Below are 14,564 nucleotides of genomic sequence, written 5' to 3' on the forward strand. Positions count from 1 at the left end.
ACACTTCCCTAGTACTGGGGCAGGCAGCACAAGAGTTTGAATCCCAGCCAAGTCAGGCACTGGAGTTGGTGGAGTGGGACAAACCGCCTCCACAGCATAATGATGCCAGCTCAAACAAAGTACTCTCTGGAGGAGAGACTGGGGTGTCACCATCTTTCTCCCCACAACCCCCCAAGATGGGGCCTCAGGGATTGGACAGCCAGCCCACAGTGGAGGCGGGACCGCCTACACCAAACCACGCCCCTCCAGCCTGGTATCTACTGGGGAGGGATTGACACTGATGAACCAGACAGCCCCTCCTCCAGACCTGTGCTGCTTCATTGCCTGGTTTAATTCTCGGACAATTCTTATTATATAAATATATTCTTCCTTCCTTTTCTTCTTATCTCTTCCCTCCTCTAGTCTCGTTACTCTGGTTGTTGGTTTGTTTAAGCAGACATATTTAATCCATTCTCTTGATACATGTTCCACACCTCTTTCTTTATTCTCCATTCTCTCTCTCTCTCTCTGGATTAAGGCATATAGTTTCTCTGTCCAGATAACTTTATTTTCTTTTTCTTTATCCCTGCCTCCTTCTTTATTTTCCTTTCTCTCTCTCTGGATTAAGCCCTATAGTTTCTCTGGTCAATTTTTATTCTTTCTTTTTCTCCACACCTGTCATTTCTCTCTTTGTATGGGATAAGGTCTCTTCCGTCAGCAGCGCCTCCACCCTGTTGTTTATTTGTAGCTGGTGTTTCTGATTTTTTGTTTTTGGGGTTTTGTTTGTTTGTGTGTGTGTTTGCGTGTTTTTGTTTTCTGTTTGTTTTTTGTTTGTCTGTTTGTTTCCTTTCCAGGGCTACTTCAATGAACAAATCAGAGCACACCTGGTGGAGGGTCCAAAACATCACTACAAGTAGGGAGATAAAGCAACCACAGTAACAACAACAGAGAGCAAGCAACTCTCCAAAGAACACCTCCTGAAGGGCCAGGCCTTGGACAACGTATGATCCCTCTTTAATATAGTAGTGCTCGCAGGTGCAAGACACATAACGAGCTTTTAAAACACATAAGGGACAGAAAACTGGCCAAAATGATGAAACAGAAGAATTCTCCTCAAAAGAAATTCCAGGAAGAAATGACAGTTAGAGAATTGATAAAAAATGAATGAGAATTTAGAATAATAGTCATAAGATTAATCACTGGGTTTGAAAAAAAGCACAGAAGACAACAGAGAATCTATTGCTGCAGAGATCAAGGAACTTAAAAATAGTCATGATGAATTTAAAAATGTTGTAAACAAGGTACAAAATAAACTAGAGTTGGTGACAGCTAGAATTGAAGAGGCAGGGGGAAGAATAGGTGAAATAGAAGATAAAATTACAGAATAAGAGGAAGCTGAGAAAAAGAGCGATAAAAAAAAATCTGGATCACAAGGAGAATTAGAAAACTAGGTGATTCAACTAAATGGAACAATATCTGTATCATAGGAGTTCCAGAAGAAGAAGAAGAGAGAGAAAGGGGCAGAAGGTGTACTTCTGCCTGAAATCATACCTGAAAACTTCCCCAATGTGGGGAAAGAAACAAACATCAAAATACAGGAGGCACAGAGAACTCCCTTCGGACATAACTTAAATTGATCTTCTGCAGGACATATCAGTGAAACTGGCAAAATACAAAGATAAGGAGAGAATTCTGAAAGCTAGGGATAAGTGGGCCTTAACATACAAAGGTAGACAGATAAGGGTAGTAGCAGACCTATCTACTGAAACTAGGCAGGCCAGAAAGGAATGGCAGGAAATTTTCAATGTGATAAACAGGAAAAATATGCAGCCAAGAATCCTTTATCCAGCAAACCTGTCATTTAGAATAGAAGGAGAGATAAAGGTTTCCCCAAACAAACAAAAACTGAAGGAATTCATCACCACTAAACCAGACCCACAAGTGGGACTCTGTTAGTGAAATGTTGCAAGGACCACAAAGGACTAGAGACATCACTACAAGCATGAAACTTACAGATAACATAATGACTCTAAACCCATATCTTTCAACAATAACACTGAATGTAAATGGACTAAATGTTTCAATCAAAAGACGTAAGGTATCAGCATGGATAAAAAACAAGACCCATATATTTGCTGTCTACAAAAGATCCATTTTATACCCGAGGACACCTTCAGATTGAAAGTGAGGGGATGGAGAACCATCTATCATGCTACTGGAAGTCAAAAGAAAGCTGGAATAGCCATACTTATATCAGACAAACTAGATTTTAAACTAAAGGCTGTAACAAGAGATGAAGAAGGGCATTATGTCATAATTACAGGGTCTATCCATCAAGAAGAGCTATGAATTATAAATGTCTATGCACTGAATTCGGAGGCACCCAAACATATAAAACAATTAATCACAAACATAGGCAACCTTATTGGTAAGAATTTAGTAATTGCAGAGGACTTTATTTTTTTTATTTTTTTTTCAATATATGAAATTTATTGTCAAATTGGTTTCCATACAACACCCAGTGCTCATCCCAAAAGGTGCCCTCCTCAATACCCATCACCCACCCTCCCCTCCCTCCCACCCCCCATCAACCCTCAGTTTGTTCTCAGTTTTTAACAGTCTCTTATGCTTTGGCTCTCTCCCACTCTAACCTCTTTTTTTTTTTTCCTTCCCCTCCTCCATGGGTTTCTGTTAAGTTTCTCAGGATCCACATAAGAGTGAAAACATATGGTATCTGTCTTTCTCTGTATGGCTCATTTCACTTAGCATCACACTCTCCAGTTCCATCCATGTTGCTACAAAGGGCCATATTTCGTTCTTTCTCATTGCCATGTAGTACTCCATTGTGTATATAAACCACAATTTCTTTATCCATTCATCAGTTGATGGACATTTAGGCTCTTTCCATAATTTGGCTATTGTGGAGAGTGCTGCTATAAACATTGGGGCACAAGTGCCCCTATGCATCAGTACTCCTGTATCCCTTGGGTAAATTCCTAGCAGTGCTATTGCTGGGTCATAGGGTAGGTCTATTTTTAATTTTCTGAGGAACCTCCACACTGCTTTCCAGAGTGGCTGCACCAATTTGCATTCCCACCAACAGTGCAAGAGGGTTCCTGTTTCTCCACATCCTCGTCAGCATCTATAGTCTCCTGATTTGTTCATTTTGGCCACTCTGACTGGCGTGAGGTGATATCTGAGTGTTGTTTTGATTTGTATTTCCCTGATGAGGAGCGACGTTGAGCATCTTTTCATGTGCCTGTTGGCCATCTGGATGTCTTCTTTAGAGAAGTGTCTGCAGAGGATTTTAATACTCCACTTACAACAATGGACAGATCATCTAGACAAAAACTCAATAAAATAACAATGGCCCTGAATGATACACTGGACCAGATGGCCTTGACAGATATATTCAGAACTTTTCATCCTAAAGCAGCAGAATACACATTCTTCTTGAGTGCACATGGAACTTTCTCCAAAACAGATCACATACTGGGTCACAAAACATCCCTCAATAAATATAAAAGAATTGAGATCATACCATGCACACTTTAAGACCACAATGCTATGAAACTTGAAATCAACCACAGGAAAAAGTCTGGAAAACATCCAAAAGCATGGAGGTTAAAGAACACCTACTAAAGAATGAATGTGTCAACCAGGCAATTAGAGAAGAAATTTAAAAATATATGGAAACAAATGAAAATGAAAACACAACAGTCCAAACCCTTTGGGTTGCAGCAAACGCAGTCCTAAGAGGAAAATATATTGCAATCCAGGCCTAATTCAAAAAACAAGAAAAACCCCCAAACATAAAATCTAACAGCACACCTAAAGCAAGTAGAAGCAGAACAGCAAAGAAACTCCAAACCCAACAGAAGGAGAGAAATAATCAATATCAGAGCAGAAATAAACAATATAGCATCCAAAAAAACAGTAGAACAGATCAATGAAACCAAGAGTTGGTTTTTTGAAAAAATAAACAAAATTGATAAACCTCTCGCCAGGATTCTCAAAAAGAAAAAGGAGATGACCCAAATAGATAAAATCATGAATGAAAATGGAATTATTACAACCAATCCCTCAGAAATACAAGCAATCATCAGAGAATACAATGAAAAATTATATGCCAACAAACTGGACAACCTGGAAGAAATGGACAAATTCCTAAACACCCACACACTACCAAAACTCAAACAGGAAGAAATAGAAAATTTGAACATACCCATAACTAGTAAAGAAATTGAATCAGTTATCAAAAATCTCCCAACAAAAAAGAGTCCTGGACCAGATGGCTTCCTTGGGAAATTCTACCAGACATTTAAAGCAGAGTTCATACCTGTCCTTCTCAATATGTTCCAAAAAAAATAGAAAGGGAAGAAAAACTTCCAGACTCATTCTATAAAGCCAGAATTACTTTGATTCCCAAACCAGACACAGACCCCACAAAAAAGGAGAACTATAGGCCAATATCCCTGATGAACATGGATGCAAAAATTCTCAACAAGATACTAGCAAATAGAATTCAACAGCATATAAAAAGAATTATTCACCATGATCAAGTGGGATTCATTCCTGCAGGGCTGCAGGGTTGGTTCAATATTCACAAATCAATCAATGTGACACATCACATTAATAAAAGAAAGGATAAAAACCATATGATCCTGTCAATAAATGCAGAAAAAGCATTTGACAAAATACAGCATCCTTTCTTAATAAAAACCCTCAAGAAAGTCCGGATAGAAGGAACATTCTTAAACAGCATAAAAGCCATATATGAAAATCCCACAGCTAATATCATCCTCAATGGGGAAAAACAGAGCTTTCCCCCTGAGATCAGGAACACGACAGGGATGTCCACTCTCACCACTGTTTTTTAACACAGTGTTGGAAGTCAGCAATCAACAATCAGACAACAAAATGAACTGAAAGGCATCAAAATTGGCAAAGAAGAAGTCAAACTTTCACTTTTTGCATATGATGTGATACTCTACATGGAAAACTCTAAAGACTCCATCAAAAGACTGCTAGAATTGATATGTGAATTCAGCGAAGTCACAGGGTACAAAATCAATGTACAGAAATCGGTTGCATTTCCTTACACCAAAAATTAAACAACAGAAACAGAAATAAAGAAATGGATCCCATTTACAATTGCACCAAGAACCATAAAATACCTAGGAATAAACCTAACCAAAGATGTAAAAGATCTGTATGCTGAAAACTATAGAAAGCTTATGAAAGAAATTGAAAGAGATACAAAGAAATGGAAAAACATCCCATGCTCATGGATTGGTAGAATAAATATTGTTAAAATGTCAATACTACCCAAAGCAATCTACACATTCAATGCAACCCCAATTAAAATTGCATCAGCATTCTTCTCAAAGCTAGAACAACAATCCTAAAATTTCTATGAAACCACAAAAGATCACCAATAGCCAAAGTAATATTGAAAAAGAAAACCAAAGCAGAAGGCATCACAATCCCAGACTTTAGCCTCTACTACAAAGCTATAATCATCAAGACAGTATAGTATTGGCACAAAAAAACAGACATAGACCAATGGAATAGAATAGAGAGCCCAGAACTGGACCCACAAATGTATGGCCAACTAATCTTTGACAAAGCAAGAAAGAGTTTCCAATGGAAAAAAGACAGTCTCTTTAGCAAATGGTTCTGGGAGAATTGGACAGCAACATGCAGAAGAATGAAACTAGACCACTTTATTACACCATACACAAACATAAACTTAAAATGGATGAAACACCTAAATGTGAGACAGGAAACAATCAAAACCGTAGAGGAGAAAGCAGGCAACAACATTTTTGACCTCAGCTGCAGCAATTTCTTACTCAACACATCTCCAAAAGCAAGGGAATTAAAAACAAAAACGAACTATTGGGACCTCATGAAGATAAAAAGCTTTTGCACTGCAAAGGAAACAATCAACAAAACTAAATGGCAACTGATGGAATGGGAAAAGATATTTGCAAATGACATATTGGATAAAGGGTTAGTATCCAAAATCTATAAAGAACTCACCAAACTCCACACCTGAAAAACAAATAATCCAGTGAAGAAATGGGCATAAGACATCAATAGACACTTTTCCAAAGAAGACTTCCAGATGGCCAACAGACACATAAAATGATGCTCAACGTCATTCACCATCAGGAAAACATAAACCAAAGCCACACTGAGATACCACCTCACACTGGTCAGAGTGGCTAAAATGAACAAATCAGGAGACTATAGATGCTGACGAGGATGTGGAGAAACGGGAACCCTCTTTCACTGTTGGTGGGAATGCAAACTGGTGCAGCCACTCTGGAAAGCAGTGTGGAGGTTCCTTAAAAAATAAAAATAGATCTACCCTATGACCCAGCAATAGCACTACTAGTATTTATGCAAAGGATACAGGAGTGCTAATGCATAGGGGCACAGGTACCCCCATGTTTATGGCAGCACTTTCAACAATAGCCAAATTATGGAAAGAGCCTAAATGTCCATCAACTGACAAATGGATAAAGAAAATGTGATTTATATATACAATGGAATACTATTTGGCAATGAGAAAGGATAAAATCATGCCATTTGCAGCAACGTGGATGGAACTGGAGGGTATTATGCTAAGTGAAATAAGTCATACAGAGAAAGACAGATACCATATGTTTTCACTCAAATGTGAATCTTGAGAAATTTAACAGATGACCATGGGGGAAGGGAAGGGGAAAAAAATAGTTACAAACAGAGGGGGAGGGAGGCAAACTGTTAAGAGACTCTTAAATACGGGAACAAACTAAGGGTTGATGGGGGTGCGGGAGAGGGGAAAGTGGATGATGGGCATTGAGAAGTGCACTTGTTGGGATGAGCACTGGGTATTGTATATAAGCCAATTTGACAATAAATCATATTAAATAAATAAATAAATAAATAAATAAATGAAAATGAAAAAAGTAAATTATATTTCTCTTGGAAATTAATAAGGACTTTATAGAAAAACTTGGAAAAAATTAAAAAAAAATATTTATTTTGAGGCAGACAGAAACAGTGAAGGCAGGGGAAGTTCAGAGAAAGAGGGAGAATCTCAAGCAGGCTTGATGCTGTCAGCACAGAGCCCATGTGGGCCTTAAACTCAAACAGCCATGAGACCATGACCTTAACCTGAGTCAAGAGTCAGATGCTTAACAGATCGAGTCACCCAGGCACCCCCCGTCCTGACCATCTTAATGCATATTGTGTAGGGGTGCCCTTTGTAAATTTTGGAACTTACTGGTCAGGACACTTTCTCTTTCAAGAAAACAGAAAATTCAAACTGAAAATAAAACAAAGGAAATTCACTGACTCAAGGGGTAGATGAATCCAGGCAAAGGACTCTATCTCTCAGCCCAGAATATTTCATCGTGTTCTAAGAATTCCTGTAGCAGCTGCTTGCAGATCCAGACACACATCTTCCCAGATCAAATTCTGGTGAATTGGGAAGGTGACTTCTCTGTAGCTTCCAAAGAAGTTCTGGGTTGTACCAACTCAAGTCATGTACCCATTTCTTAACCAATCACTGTGGCCATGGAATATGATGTTGTAGTTGGTCAAGCTGGGTCACATGCTTTGTCCCTGGAGTAGGGGTTGAGCCTTTCTTGAACCACATGTGCTGAGCATGGGAGAGGAGAGGTTCCTTGGAAAAAAGTCAATGGCATGACTAGAAGAAAGGAAAATATATGTTCCCATGTCTTCCTCCAGCTCTGTCCTATTTCTTTGTTCATATTCAGCAAAATGTCTTAAAAGAATTGCCTATTGTCACAACCTTGGGCTCTTATCATCCACCTGGTGGGCTTCTGTTCCATTACTGCACAGATGGGCATCCCCAAGTTCACCCATGTCCTCTGATAATCTCCAGCATGCAAAGCCAGGTTGTAATCTGTCATTGTTAGCATCTCACCAGGATGACATAGAGCCACTCCCTCCTCCTTAAACCAGGGCACCTCATCCAGTCACTTCTCCTTCCTGCCTCCTTTGCTAGCTCCTCTTTGTCTGCAAGGAGGCCACAATCCTTTAGCTACACTTTCCCTGGACACCTGAGGCATTAAATACAATATGCATGCCAGTGACTCCCAAATGGAAATCCCGGGTACTGATCTCTCCCCTGGGCTCTGGACCTGCACTTCACTCTTTTGGATTTTACCTTACTGACTTGGCTCACATGGCTCTGCCTGACTCTCCGCCTCCTCTTGGCCACTGCTAGGGCTCACCTGGACTCCTGTGTCAGTCTCTGACTCATCTTCCTGTGTCTACTCCTGCCAACATGATTGCATTAGAAACCACAATGAAAGTGAAGTTACTCTTCTGATCCATAACCCCCCCCCTCGCCCTGCCCCCCCCCCCCCCAGGGGCTTTCTTCTGCACTTAACATTCAAGTAAAAATAAAATCCCAAACCCTTACCCTGGGCTTCCAGAGTCATACACGCTGTGGCCCTGCCTGCCCCAAGGGCAGAGTGAGGGGAACGGTCAGCTCTGGGTGTGGACAATAAGGGGATGCATTTGCTACAGAAAATTTAAAAACTGTGGTAAAACCCACTTAGTCTGCTTTTTATTATCACCATGAGCCAGTAATTCTAAGCTATGTAAGTGGTAAAAATACTCCTTCCTTGCAAAAATCATGTGTTGGTCTGAGTTCTGAACAATTATTTAAAGTATGTAGAGTTTTAATGATATATAGGTAGGCTTTAAGGGAGCATATTTTTTATCCCTTATCCTTTAATGCACTTTGTATTTTACATGTAGGTTAATTTGGAGTACTCCCAGATACAGCAGTTAGAGAGGACTCTACTATGCATGCTAGTTCCAAGAGTGAATTTGTAACAGTTCGGGATCATTCAAGCTCTCTCTAGACACAGTATGTAGCCAACCCAATGAGACAGAAATGCTTGTAAAGATGAAAAACAGGAGTTGACTTGTTTCTATTCTGTTTTGTATGTATCTATTTGAAGTTTTTATTTGTATTCAAAATGTAAAATCAAAATTTCTTCTTTAATTGCTGGTTATTTTATAACTGAAGAATGAATAAAATGATTGCTATGGATTGTTACATAATTATTATAGAAAATAATTTTGTCATATAGAGGGAGCAAGTGCTAAAAATGTCTCTTGACCTTGTCTCTGTACATTGGACACCTTAAGCTTGATTGTTACTGTGAGCCTTCACTCCGGTTGCGTGGCTCCCAACCACAGTTTTAGCCCCCAGGGGTCATTTGGCAAAATCTGGAGGCATTTTGATTGTCATAAGTGTGGGGACGGTGAGGTTGCTGCTACTGGAGAACAGCACCCAGGGATGCTACTAATAAGCACCCTACAATATCAGGACAGTCACCCAAAGGAGTCATCCTGTCAAAATGTCACTGGTGTCATGGTTGAGTTACCCTGCTGTATGCCCTTCCATGGCTGGTTCCGTGTCACTCAAGTCTCGGAATAAAAGTCACCTCCTTGTCGAGGTTTTCTCTGACTACCCATCCAGACTATGTATAGTCTCTCTCTCACTTGCCCTCATATCACCTTATTTTATTTTCTTAATAACACTTTTTACTGCCCGAAATTAACTTGCTCATTTATGTGTTTGCTGGTTATGGCTCATTTCTCTTCTGTAAATAGAAGCACATGAAAGCAGGGCCTTGTTCACTGTTATATCCCCAGTGCTTAGAGAAGTAAATGACTCTTCATAGGAGCTTAATAACTATGTGTATAGTGAATGAATGGGCTAGAATAAGACAGCAGAGATCTACTAAATTCCTACACTAACACAAAGTACTGCTTTACTGGTTTTCTCTATTCATTGGGGGTTTCTCACTTTGCTTTATTAATAGGCATTCACATAGCTGCAAATCAGAATCATACTTCTGATTGTCCCAATTCAGGATGGAAATATTCCTTTTGACACACTGAGTGTTTTCCTTTAATGTGAATATTCCAATCAACTGGATAGTTCTTTCTTGACCATTTTGAACTGTTTCCCTACTCCTTTTGTGTATATAGTTTTAGACCTGAGCAAGAGTGATAAATATTAAATGTAAAAAGGTAATTTTTTCATTGATCTCTCAGACATTCTGCATTCCTTGATTATACCTATGATTATATTTTCTTTTTAAATGATACTCACATATTATTAAGGCAGGTTATATCATTATTCACTATGATAAGCTTATTTTGGTGGTAGGAGAGGGAGAACTACACATAGTCATTTCCTTTTAAACATTTTTTAATTGCCAACATTCCTCCAATAGGAGGAGCAAGATGCTTGGTCCTGGATTAGATGGCCACCAAGAAGTCACACTGACTCCTGGGGGAGCTTCCAAGAATTGACAGGCTTATCACGGGGGAATAAGACAAACATTGGTCAGCCATGACACAATCTACACGACATTCCATCTCTTGGGAGTCGTGTAGATGAAATGCACCTGAAGTCCAGCTGTTAGACTTCGTAGATCATGGAAGATTCCGTGTGGGGTGGGGGGTGGGGTGGCACAGAGTCGGGCTGCGAAGGCCAGGATGGATTCGGATATGGAGGAGCAGGGGTGCGGTGAGGGAGGAAAGCCACTAAGAGCAATGTCACCTAAGGAGTTTCATGAGCACAGCCACAAAAAGCTGATGCACATGGTGTGCAACAAATCAGTAAGAATTTAATTTGACCAGAATAGGGATACGGAGAGGGAGGAACTGAAAATAAAGTTAAAATGGTGGCAGGAGCAGGTTCTGGACACTGTAGAGTGAGGTGCTGGGCCTCTTTGAGTTGTGGATGGGAAATCACTGGGGGCTTGGGAACATGGAAGCGAGATGGCTGGAGCCTCAGGAAATGCAGTCTGGAGGAGAGGCCGGAGGGGCCAGAACCAGCTCTGCCTGGTGGCACCCGGGATGGGGTAAAAGTAGGCGGAGCCTAGGGCAGGCTTGTCATTTGTCAGCCCCAGATGTGTCTGCTTTTCAATAGTTGCTCCTCAATATCTACCTAAAGGAGGATCAAAGTGTTGTGTGAAGACCAGGGAAGGTGCTGTGGCAGCAGAGCCAAAGTTCTTCAAGGCAATGCTGTACCCTTTTGAAGACAAATTACTGGCCATCTTTTTCTCCTTAAGCTTATGCTTGGCTGGGTCTCCCCCAGCCCACCCCACCTCCTGGCCACATGACACACTCTCCTTGAGGAGTCCTGATAAGGACACTGGTCTACATCCTGCAACATTTCCGAAGGCATGTCAGAGACTTCATCACTTGGCAGTTTGCACTTGTACCTCTGCCCAGATGTCCCACCTCTTGATCCAGATCTGCAATGAGTAGATGAAATGTTACAGAATAGTCTGCTTCCTCCCCTGAGTGGTACTTGTCCTTCTTGGATGTGACTTTGAATAAATTCAATCAGTTACTCCAAGTGTTCCTCTCCTTCTTGACTATGAAATTCCTTTTAAAAAATCGCTTCTCTGGGCGCCTGGGTGGCTCAGTCGGTTAAGCGTCCGACTTCAGCTCAGGTCACGATCTCGCGGTCCGCGAGTTCGAGCCCCATGTCGGGCTCTGGGCTGATGGCTCAGAGCCTGGAGCCTGCTTCGGATTCTGTGTCTCCCTCTCTCTCTGCCCCTCCCCCGTTCATGCTGTGTCTCTCTCTATCTCAAAAAATAAATAAACGTTAAAAAAATAATAATAAAAAATAAATAAAAATAAATAAAAAATCGCTTCTCCATGGAAGTGTGGTCTCCACCCCTTTCAAGGAGCTGAGAATTACCCAAAAATGTAATGAAACTGTATGATTCCTTCGATATCTTTGACCAATAAGGTGAATACTAAGATAAGGCCAAGCCACCCAGAAGCTGCAGTACAAGAGGATCCAAGAAGAGGAACAGGGATTTGGCATGTTAAAGTTTTTTAAACAATGTTTTAATGTTTATTTAACTTTGAGAGAGAGAAAGAGACAGAGTGAAAGTGGGGGAAGGGTACAGGGAGAGGGAGACACAGAATCCGAAGCAGGCTCCAGGCTCTGACCTGTCAGCACAGAGCCCAACGCAGGGCTCGAACTCATAAGCTATGAGATCACGACCCAAGCCAAAGTTGGACGCTTAACCTACCGAGCCACCCAGGCCCCCCTGGCATGTTAAAGTTTAAGTTCATATTTCTTCTGGTTGATGCTGAAAACGTGACTTTTGTACAGTTCAAAAGCTAATTTCTGCTGAGAAGAAGGTATCTGGGTTGCTGAGATGAAGAGACCTCTTTCTGATTCACCCTAATAGATCCATTCCTTGATAGCAAGAAGCAAAATCTTTCTTACGCCAGGTAGAACCGCCCCACTTAAGGGTAAAATATGGTGATTATACCAGTCACCCTGGCAAGGTGGTCTGTGTACTGGAGCCACTGGCATCACCACTGCCCCCTCTCTCACTCAGACTCCCGGCAGCTAGGTCTCCTCCTGCTATCCATGTCAGAGCCACAGTTAATGTCACCGAAACAGCCACAGCCACTGCCACTGCCACCCAGACCTTCCACAGTGGAGTGGCTCATTCACGTCTCTTGTCAAAGTTAGCGTGGTCAATACCCAGGCAGCTCTCTGTTACTGCTGCTAAAACTGCTGTTACTATCTTCAGTGGCCACAGAAGCCAGAAACCAGGCATCTCTGCCATGGCACCTGTAACTATCTCTTGATGTTGTGGTGCCATTGGGGCCAAAGCTGCTGACGCTTATAACGGCGTTAGTGGTACAGCTTCTTGTTTTCATACTCTCTTCTGGTGCAGCACCTGATTATTATTACTCAGGCCTGAGCCCAGGGGAACTGATCAGAGGAAAATTGTGAAGACAGACGCTAAATTCTACACTTGAGATCATCACTGTCACTGACCCCAGCTTCCCTAGCTTCACTTGACCCCCTCTGCTCCTCACTCTTGCTAGATAGAAAGCCCCATGCATTCTCACCTTTGGTCTCTCCAGCACCAAAAAGAAGCTGCCTGGCAAACTTCGAACAATGAGAGACAAGAGGTAGAAAGATGGAATACCTAGGAATAAATTTAACCAAGGAAGTTAAAGATCTATATACTGAAAACTTAGAGACATTGATGAAAGAAATTGAAAATGTCATAAATAAGTGAGAAGATATTCTGCGCCCATGGATTGGAAGAATTAATATTGTTAAAATGTTCATACTACCCAAAACAATCTCCAGATTCAATGCAATCCCTACCCAAATTCCAGTGGCATTTTCCACGGAAATAAAACAAACAATCCTAAAATGTGTATAGAACCGCAAAAGATCCCATATGGCCCAAGCAATTTTGAGAAAGAATAACAAAGTTGGAGGCATCACGCTCCCTGATTTCCTACCGTATTACAAAGTTATAGTAATCAAAACAGTATGGTATTGGCATAAAAACAGGCACATAGATCAATGGAACAGAATAGAGAGCCCAGAAATAAACCCAGGTATATATGCCCTACTGATTTACAACAAGGGAGCCAAGAATCTACAATGGGGAAAGGATAATTTCTTCAATTAATGGTGTTAGGAAAACTGGACCACTTTCTTACACCATCCACAAAAATAAATTCAAAATGGATTAAAGATCTAAGTGTGAGACCTGCAACATAAAAAATCCTAGAAGAGAACACAGGCAGTAACCTCTTTGGCATTTTTCCCAATAACACTTAACCAACAGTCATTGTTTCTCATCATACCTACTGGATTATATTATTAAAAACCATGACATTGGCATGTTGTATTAGTATACAGATTTAAGTTTAACAGGAAGGAGAGCTAGGGCAGTATCTTAATTTTATACCACTTAAGAATGGAATCTGATTTTTATTTTTCTGATATACATGCTTCTACTAGGGTTTGACCACACAGTCTTTGACAGAATATTTGTGTTCTGGAATCTTCTGAGATCATACAGCTTAGCCTACCATGTCAGATTAGTAAATACTGAGAAACATTTCAAGCACTTTCTCAATAAGAAAAAGCTGAGTATGGAAAAGATCTACGGAAACTCATTGCCACTAAAAAAAGGCTGCTTGACCCTCCTGCAAAACATCAGATGAAGACACCTCCAGCCTGGGGATGTGGACATGCTGAGTCAGCCATGTGATTGAGCAAGGTGGAGAGTGACTCTTCTGAAAATCAGATGGGGTACCTGTGAGTCCACCTTGAACGAGTGATACCTGCTGTTTCATTGCAATAAATAGTTATGGAAGATTCAAATCCATAGCAGGATTTAAACAGTTCTGAAGGCATAAAGATCTTCATTGAATGCCATTTTCCAAATGATTACTAATAACCATTTGCATTGTACTGAGGATGGGTAGAAGCGAAAGTTACCAGACTCTAACTATGAAACCCTGAATCTCACACCAGATCCCCATCATGCAGCATCGTGGCCCTACATCCTCACTCACTCGTAGCCTGGGTGACTGTCTTCCACTGAGATTTGATTTACTTCTATATTTTAAAAGATGAGTTTACTTTCAAAATTAAGTGGACTTGTTTGTTTTTGAGAATTCTAGTTACGAAGCTTTCTTACTTAGCCAGACTATTTGTTCCAGAAGTGTCTACTAAATCAAGGCCAGGGCTG

The sequence above is a fragment of the Panthera onca genome, chromosome D4 (genome assembly GCF_046562875.1).
Source record: "Panthera onca isolate mPanOnc1 chromosome D4, mPanOnc1 haplotype 2, whole genome shotgun sequence".
Lineage (NCBI taxonomy): Eukaryota > Metazoa > Chordata > Mammalia > Carnivora > Felidae > Panthera > Panthera onca.